Source organism: Solanum tuberosum, unplaced genomic scaffold (genome assembly GCF_000226075.1).
Source record: "Solanum tuberosum cultivar DM 1-3 516 R44 unplaced genomic scaffold, SolTub_3.0 scf00077, whole genome shotgun sequence".
NCBI classification, from domain to species: domain Eukaryota; kingdom Viridiplantae; phylum Streptophyta; class Magnoliopsida; order Solanales; family Solanaceae; genus Solanum; species Solanum tuberosum.
In genome coordinates this window covers 373,637-382,586 of record NW_006239003.1, presented here as the reverse complement: position 1 = coordinate 382,586, position 8,950 = coordinate 373,637, and positions in this window count along the sequence as shown.

Sequence of the window (8,950 nt, the reverse complement as noted above, 5' to 3'; positions counted from 1 at the left end):
TCAATGCTTAATAAAATTATTGAAAGCTATTGAAAGTCATTTCAATCTATTGAGAGACATTTTTAATCTTTTTGTAATGCCCCATTTCTAAAAAACACCAACAGTGGTATCAAAGCTTCATTGATCTTAAGGGATCTGTGAAATCTTTCAAAAACTACCATACATTTTTAACCCGTAAGGGCTACCTTTTTAACCCATCAGGTCTACCTATTTTAACCCATCAAGGCTACCTTTTCAACCCGTGCTTTTTTTCAACGCACAGGCTTTTCTAAATCATTTTTAACCAAATAATGGCAAGCAGTTGTCTCTCTTTGAATGCCCCACAAATTTTCACAGACGAAAACTATCAAATTTGGTATTTGAGAATAAAATCATATTTTGAAACCTATGTGATATGTGAAGTTGTGATGGAAGAAAAACCCTTACAACTTGTCTCTGCAAATCATACAAAAGTTCGGATTAAAGCACTTTCAAAAAAACTTCTACAGAAGACAATGTCATCGCATGTGTTTTTGAAGAACAAAATCAAAAGAAGAAAAAGAAAAAAGAAGAAATTTTGCAAGTTCTAAAACAATGAAAAAATCTAGCATCAACTACCAAAGCAAAAATCAAAAATTGAGGAGGAGCATTTTTTTCAATTGCGGTAACTAAAGCAAAGGAGGAGTGTTGAAGTTTGCTTTTAGTTACTACAGTAACTTTTAGCAAAATAAGTTATTTAGTTTAAATAAATTTGAATTTTGAATTTTAGTTAGTTTTTTTATGTTGTTGAGATATTTTAGGTTGTGTAAATTTTAAATTATGCAGATTATATGTTTTATGTTGGCTATTTAAAGCCCATCAATGCTTAATAAAAATTTTGAAAAGCTATTGAAAAGTCATTTCAATCCATTGAGAGACATTTTTAATCTTTTTGTAATGCCCCATTTTTAAAAAACACCAACACAAGCCATTATCCATTTAATAAACTTAGTTGGGAGGTTTAATAATCTTACAATATTCTCAACAAAAGGACACTCAATAGAATCACATGCCTTCTGCATGTCAGTCTTCATCATGCTTCTAGTAGATATACATTTCCTGCCATATCCTTTCACAAATTCATGGCTGAGTAAGATGCTACCCACTATCACTCTCCCTGGTACAAAGGTTGCTTGGCTAGGATCTACCAATGTATACATCATAGATTGCATTCTTATGATAAAGATTTTGAAAATAATCTTTTATAGTATGGTGCAGCATGATATTGGCCTATACTCTTTCAGTGATTGAGGATGCTTAGTCTTCTAAATCAGAGTGATAAGAGCACAGTTTATAGCTTCACACATTACTCCAGTATCAAAGAAGTGTAACACAGCTTGAGTGATCTCCTTACCTATTACAGGCAATGTTTTCTTATAAAATAGAGCATCAAAAGCATCACCTCCTGGTGCCTTGTTGTCCTGAATAGGCAACAAAGCATTGTACACATCTTTTGTTGTAATGTTGTCAATCAATAGTAATTGTTGTTCTCAATTTAAAGTTGTTTCCAATTCCATGATATGAGGCTGGATAGAGGTTAATTGCTTTGCTGCTATACCCAATAGGCCTTTGTAGAAACTCACTATCTCCCTTTGTATACCTTTAGCATCTTGTATTACTGTTCCAGATGCATCTGTCAATTTTATGATATGATTTTGTGTCTGTCTGTTCTTCATGCATGCATGGAAGTATGTAGTATTTAAGTCACCTTCATTTAACCACAGAACCCTGGCTTTATGTTCGGTTGCATTCTCTTCTATATTTACCCACTTCTCAAGCTGTGTTTTAAGGTTCTTTTCTATCTGATATTTCTCCACTTGATTATCATCTTGGACACACCTCATTTGTTCCTGTAGTACCTTTAATTGAGTCCTAATCATAGTTACTCTGGATTGAATCCCTTGGAAATCATGGTTACTCAAACCCCTTATTGGTTGTTTCTATCTTTTTATTTTCATCTAAACCTCATTCATAGATCTAGCATGTCTTTCTGATTTCCAGTTGTTTTCCACTATCTGCATGAACTCTGGGTGGTCAGCCAAGTAGTTGAAGAATCTGAATGGCTTCGGTCAATTATTCTCCCCGGTTTCTATTGTAACACACAAAGGGCTATGGTGTGAAAAGCGATTTCCCTTTCAAATGATTTTATTTAATGATTCACCAAAATATTCATAATAAATAAAGGTATGAATTTTATCTGTCGGCTTTCGTGCTAACCGTCAGAGGGATGGTAAGTAGATTGTTCGATAGCTTCGAAACACTCGACGCAGATAGCTTCGGTGGCCCCCGCTTCTACCTCTATCAGGCGGCGACAGCCCCCCTCCACACCCACAGCATAGAGGACTCCAAATGAGTTAAGGATTGCAACCACAAAGAATTCACCAAGGCTTTATCTATTCTGGTATAACTGTGACAATTTGTCAAGTATAGTTTCTACCCACAGTCTTCAATTCTATTAACCCAGTGTCTATTAAACATTGCTTAAAATCCCTTAGTTCTGTCTCATGAACTTGTGAGCCCACTATTCCGTCCTTAATATGCAAAATATAGTTGAAGTCATCCATTACTAACCAGGCATATATGTAGGCATGTATTGATTCAACTCATACTATACCACGTATCCCTTCTATCCAGGCATGTATGTAGGCCATAAACCATGCTTAGATCAAATATCATGGCACTACTTCTCACCTTTATTGAGTAATCAATAACTTGCATGTGTGTGCACAGTATTTGGAATTTCACCACACTTGGATTCCATATTATCGAAATTCTCCCACCTGGGTCCTCAACATTATTGTTATGCCATATCAAATTCTTTGCTATCTTCATCACAACTTGATCTGCATTATTTTCTTTAACTCTAGTTTCTGTAATAACTATTACTTCTACTTTATTTTCTTGTAGAAACACCTTAAGCTCCTTGTGTTTATACACTTTATTTAGTCCCCTCACATTCCATGCTATTATATTCATCAAGTGTTAATTTGTGGGACTTGACTAGTCCTACCTCCCCTTATATCTTCACTACCCTTGCAAGTTTCACATACAATTAGATACTCACCCGCCTCCAATGTGTTGAAATTGTTACTTGTTCTAATATGTCTCCCCATCTTTTCATCAATATGAGTGTGTCTGGTTTCTGATTTCCCTTTCACAGTGTGCCATCCCTCATAATGTGTGTTCCTATAATGATTTGTTGTTTTATTAGTCTGACCACCTGTAGTTTCCATAGGTTTACTTTCTTGTGGCTTCCATTGTTACATGACAAAATTGCTTTTGTCTTTGTTCCATCCATGCTTCTTGTATCCTTCCTTGTTCCTCTGTTCTTTTTGTTGTAGCTCAGTATAACTATGTCAAACAATACAACACGTAGTACAATAGATTGACTCCCAGTCGTATTGCACCCTCTGTTGCATCCCACCACCATTTGGATCCAAAATCTCTACATGTCTTGGTAGCGGGTTATTGACATCCATTTCTATGAGAAACCTAGCATAGGATAGTCTCTCAAATCCTGACGTACATTCATCCGTATACAAAGTCTTCCCTAGAGCACTACCAATTTTACTCAAAGCAGCCAATCCCCAGTAATGCAATGGCAAGTTTGGGAATTACACCCATAGAGGAATAGTACTCAATGCTTCCTTATGAAAATGAAATTCAGTAGTCCAATTTTTCAATATGATAGGCTGATTATTGAACATCAATGGACCAGTTACTAAGATGGTGTTCTTATCTTAAATTCTATTCAACTTCACAACAAAGAACCTATCATTATGCAGGTATACCTTGGGATTCGACACGAAGTTCCATTCTGTTGCAATTAATCGTACAATAGCTCCAATGGATGGTGTGTTGCCTATCACATTGACTATGATAGGATTACTCTATATTTTGCTCCCAATTTCGATATCTTTCTTGGTTAATTTCACCACAGATTTTTCCTTCTTGAATTACTAGAGGTACACAACTCAATTCCATCCCCTTTCTCCTAAATTTGTAGCCTGAAATAGCCCCTTCCAAGCCTTCCTCTCCGGCTCCCCATGCTTGTTATGCCTTGTTGCTTCCGTACTTTTGGCCTTATCCAGTTTTGGATCTGAACTCAGAGTCCCTAATTTTGGAAATTCCTCATCATTTGGTTTTGATGATCCTGGCCCTGACTCTACCGTCATCTTCTTTATCATCCGATGTGAGCTTATTGGTGTTACTGTTTCATTGGTTCCTCCAGTCCCCCCCCCCCCGAAATTGGTGTCTTCAGTTTAGATTGACTGGCCTACACTGCTTCCTTTATCATGTTGTTGTTCGCTACCTTAGTGTTGTTCTTTCGGAGCCTTCCCATTGCCGACGAGTGCACAATAACTAGCCTTGATTAACGTGCGCTGAGAGCAAAAAAGAAGAGCCTAGTTTTAAATTTAAAAGATCTTTCGGTCTAATGTTATGATATTCAGATTATTGGGTTGACCTTACATTCAGTTATTTCAGTTTTAGTATCTATCAGTTGCATGTTTTATTACTTGGTCATTGCATAAGTTAATGTATTTCAGTTTCTTATTTGAAATTCTCATTCTTATATCTCATACTAGTACATTCAAAGTATTCATTCACATATCTCTTGTGCTTACATTTTCCATGTGATGTTGATTTAGGTTCTTACTATCAGGATCCTAGTGTGTTGGATTGCAACTTTAAGCCAGCAGGTGATGAGTTCTCTAATTTCGAGCACTCAAGTTAGTTTGTAGTTATAATATATTATCTCTATTCACATGGATTTATTAAAATGATAAAGGGTCATGTCCTTGGTTATTATAATATATATTATTATAGGCTTTATAGATAGTTAGTTAGAGTTGTTGTATTCACTCTACTATATTCCATATTTATTTTTAGATTACAATTGTTATATATAAAAACTTTTTTCAAAAAGTATATATTGAGCTACTATTACACAATTATGCTTGCGGTGAGTCATTTTAATTCCTTTACCTGCTAATATTTTGTTGCTCATGAATATAAAAGTAACAAGGGTTAGCTTTGAGTCACTTGTAATTCTAAGCACTATGTTACGACTAAGGTGTAGTCTCAGGTCGTGATGCTTTGGATGCTTAAGAACAAGTAGGCTGCAGTTCACTTGTTCTTTAACATAATAAAAACGTTCACAATCTCAAACAATAATGGATTGAATTTAATAATGAAGAAATTTGTGGGATTTGATTAGTGGAAAAATGAAGAAATTTGGAGCTAAAATGAATTAAAGATGGAAAGTTGAAGAAGGACATCAAGCAGACAGCCTAATGGATTGAATTTAATAAAGTAATATATTTATGCATATGAGTAGTAAGCGAATTTGCAATTTCAATTCCGATTGCAATTGCCTACTGCTGCCATGTGTCAGCAGCCAGAGGGTTCTTATTTTTTAAATTTGGCGAGAGGCAATAACACTGAAACTTGAGGAGGCTTGGATTATTTTTGCGTGTACAACACGGAAAACCCATTCTAATTGGGTTTTTATTTCCTAATTTGTCTTGAACTCAGTATTTCATTTAGGGTTTCTATATCTATAAATAGGGGATGAAAAGTTATTCTTAGGGGTAGATTATTCATAAGAGATACTTTTTAGGGTACTTTTCTTCTTATTATTAGGTTACACATTCTTGTAAACTCTTAGTTTTGGTGTTTTGGGGAAATTAACTTGCAAACTTTAGCAATTTAATTTTTGGATTTCGTTTCATAAGATTTTTACTTTGAAATTCAATTGAAGATTTCAGGTTTAATCTATTCTAATTATAAGTTCATGAATTCTTTCTTCTTAATTATGAATCCTGAACTGTCAAGCATGAGTAGCTAAATTCACAACTATGGTTGTGTGAACCATGATCAATTAACAAAGTATGAATAATAATTATGTAATTCTTGAATAGTGTTTATGCATGTATTGTTAATTCTTTCGCTTAGAAGTCTTTTTAACGAGTGCACGTGTTAGAATTCACCTTGTTGCTACTTGCCGGACCAAGGAGGTAGTTAATGAGAAAAGAATTAACAACAGAGATTTAGTGGATGCTATCTAATAATCTAATGTAAATTTGAGCGAGGGTAAAAACTAAGTCCTACATTGATGTGATGTCTAATCTGGGGTAAAGGTAAGGGTTAGTAAAATATACACCCGTAGCCGGACTAAGGTGCGAGGTGAAATTCCCTACTTGGAGGACCAATCATTTAGGGATACGTAACTTACCAACTTTGCATGTAAAACACTAGGAAATGATTACTATTGTTAGGATTACTGCGTTAATAGCTTGTGGGGAACACATAGACCCTAGTTTCTTTCTCATATTGATAAATTAAAGTTGAATGTTGCTCACTTGTTAGTTAATCAACAATTTGGTATTTCCTTACAACCCCCCCCCCCCTTTGGTTACTTGTCTCAGAAATAGTTTGACTAAACGGTTATAATAGTGATCTAAGTTTAAGTCTGAAGCATATTCCTCGTGGGACCGACCCCAACCTACAACTTATGTTTTTTATTTGAAAACGATAGCTTATACTTCTTTAGGGAGGTGTAATTTGAGCCTATCAAATTTTGGCGCGTCTGCTGGGGAATTGGACTTTTAGATTAATGTTTAACTACATTATTGAAATTTAGTCAAGCATTTCCCGATTTTACATTTTTGTTTTAGTTTTTGTTTCTACAGGTTTCAACTTTAGTGTATTTCAAGTACACGGAGTCGAGGCGAACCCTTGACCCCCTACTATCTTGAATTGAGAATTTTTTTGAGGAAAATGGCTAATCAAGGGGTACTCAATAATCCAATTGGAGAGGGTCAATGATATGGAACCGAGTAACTAAGGTGTATGCGTCGTGCCGCGACGTTAAATTAAGCGCTTATTGGGAGGCAACCCAATTAGTAGTGTAACTTCTTATTTTATTTTTGTTTTTAGTGTCACTTTTTCTTTCTTTTGGTCTTTTTTTTGCAGATAAGGGGAAGTCTGAGTACCCAAAAAAAAACCTAAGGAGCACGTTTGAACTTAAGTGTGGGGTGTGTATGACCCTTTATGAAAATTAAGAGAAAATGCTACTAGCTAAGCCTAAAGGCCTCAGGGAGTTTTCCTAACCGTTGTTTTAAATTTTATTTAATTCTTTGAATACATATCATTTTTTAAGTGTGGGTTGAAGGAATGAATTCTTAGTTTTTTCTATTTTATTGAGTCTTTTTTTTTTTTAGGATAGGTTCCTTGGCTTTTGTTTTCGGTTCTTTTCCGGAGGATAGTCCCTTTGAACCGAGTGTCTTTTATTATTTAGGAATAAGTTTTATTTTGATTTTTTTTTTTAGAGAAAAGAAAATACCCTTTTGAGTAGTGTGATACTTGCTATTTACGCCTCAATTTTTAGTAGTACATTCTTGTGAATGCTTGATTGAGAAGGAAATTGTAGACTCTTTGACACCGAAGCTCATGGTTGTGACTTTGTATATAGCTTATTTATTTTGTAATTTGTTATGATTTTGTCTCTCTTAGAAGTGGAGTTGATACATCTTGATTGATACTTGTGCCATGTGTGGTGAGAATTTGTTAAGTCCATGTTTTGCATCTTAATCTAGAACTTGTCTTGCATGTAATTGAAGCGAAATAAAAAGTGTTGCTTTGTTTAGGAAATGAAAATAGGCTTTCTTTGATTTGTCTGGTAAATTTTAGCTTTTTCAGATATTAGCTCACTAGTTAACCCTTTTGAGCCTTTTAGCTTATGTTTTACTTGTAAACCTCATGATTGAGCTGAATCCCTTTTTATTGATACCATAATTCTATTTGATCCAAAAAGAAATCCTAAATGCACTATGTAAGAAGAAAAATGATAACAATGGTAGAAATAGAAAAGGGTGGAAATGCTTGGTTTGTAGCTAATGGAACAAGAAGAGGTAAAACATAAGATGGCCCATGATAGAGATCCACACATCTCACGTTTCCGTAGAAATGTTGTAAAACTCTGTCTTGGCCCTGGTCCTTCCTTGGATATTGTGCACATTAACTCAGGTTGAAAGCCTAAGTTGAGGGTGGCTACTTCAGAAGTTACATTGATAATGGCCCTAGTCCTTCAAAGGTCATGGTGCACCTTAATGCATGTAACATACATAAGTTGAAGATGGATATTATGAAGGAAAACTAGAAAAAAATAATTTGAAGCATTCTTGAGATAATGAGCATTACTTGTGAAATAATTGTCGAAGCGAGGGTTGAAAATAAAGAGAAATAAATAATGGGTGATGAAGTCTAAAATTGCAAAGTGCTTAAGGAAGTATAAGTCACTATATATATAGTTATCCTATCCGTCCCCTAGACTACATTATAACCCATTAAAGTCATATTTGATTCTATTCAAGCATGCTTAATTAGTGGAGATATATATAATGGTCAAGCCTATGGTTCTTTGTGCATAATGTGAATTTTATTTCTGAGTGTGAGAGTTGTTCTTTATATGAAGTCCTTAATTTATATTCAATCTTTTGAATTGAGTGTGTGGACTATTTGTTTTTGTGAGGGCACTTGTTCCATGATAGATAGGTGATTTTATTAGCTTTCTTTGAAGAGAGTAGGTGACCAAGCTTAAATTTGATGAGTTCAAAGTCCTCCCTTGAGGTTAGGAGGTTAGAAGTTTGTTGTTTATTTGCATGTCTTACACAATGATTGAGAAGTGTACTTGATGTTCTAAAATTGGTATACAACCTAATTTCTTGTATTAACTAAAGTGATGACATTCATATTTTGATTTTTTGAGATGAGCTTTAATGGTTGCTCGAGGACGAGCAAAAGTTTAAGTGTGGGGTGTTGATGTAAGTCCAAAATACATTTTTTTAATCATTATTTGCCTCATATTTACTATTTATATTTGTCCCTTTTTAGCATGGATTTTATGAATTGTGCTAAATAGTATATATTT